The sequence below is a fragment of the Corvus brachyrhynchos genome, unplaced genomic scaffold, assembly GCF_000691975.1.
Source record: "Corvus brachyrhynchos isolate BGI_N302 unplaced genomic scaffold, ASM69197v1 scaffold93, whole genome shotgun sequence".
Taxonomy (NCBI): Eukaryota; Metazoa; Chordata; class Aves; order Passeriformes; family Corvidae; genus Corvus; species Corvus brachyrhynchos.
Genome location: NW_008237273.1, coordinates 1,745,154 through 1,745,549, shown reverse-complemented (window position 1 = coordinate 1,745,549; position 396 = coordinate 1,745,154).

The following is a 396-nucleotide window of genomic DNA, read 5'->3' as shown; positions in this document are numbered from 1 at the left end:
GTGTTTTTGGATTGCTTTGCAATTTGGGTACCTCCAATCCCTTGTATGACACCCTGAGACTGCAATTCCCATTGCGCAGGCCACTTATCAAATGGAATGACAGACACATCAGCACCTGTGTCTATCATTCCCATGATACTGATTCTATGTGATCTGTGATGGAGCTTACATTCTGTTACAGGCTTATCGTTTCCCAAAACCTCAGTCCAACAGATGGCTGGGATATGACCATCTGTGGGCAGGTATTTGGGCAGTGGAATGGCCTGTGCAACGACCTGACCCTTTGGCATAAAGTATGGTGGATATATACATTGTACCATTAGGTTAGAACACCCATTCTGATCCACTTTCATGAGTGTAGGTGTAACCTCTATCCCAGCAGGTGTTTCCCGAGTG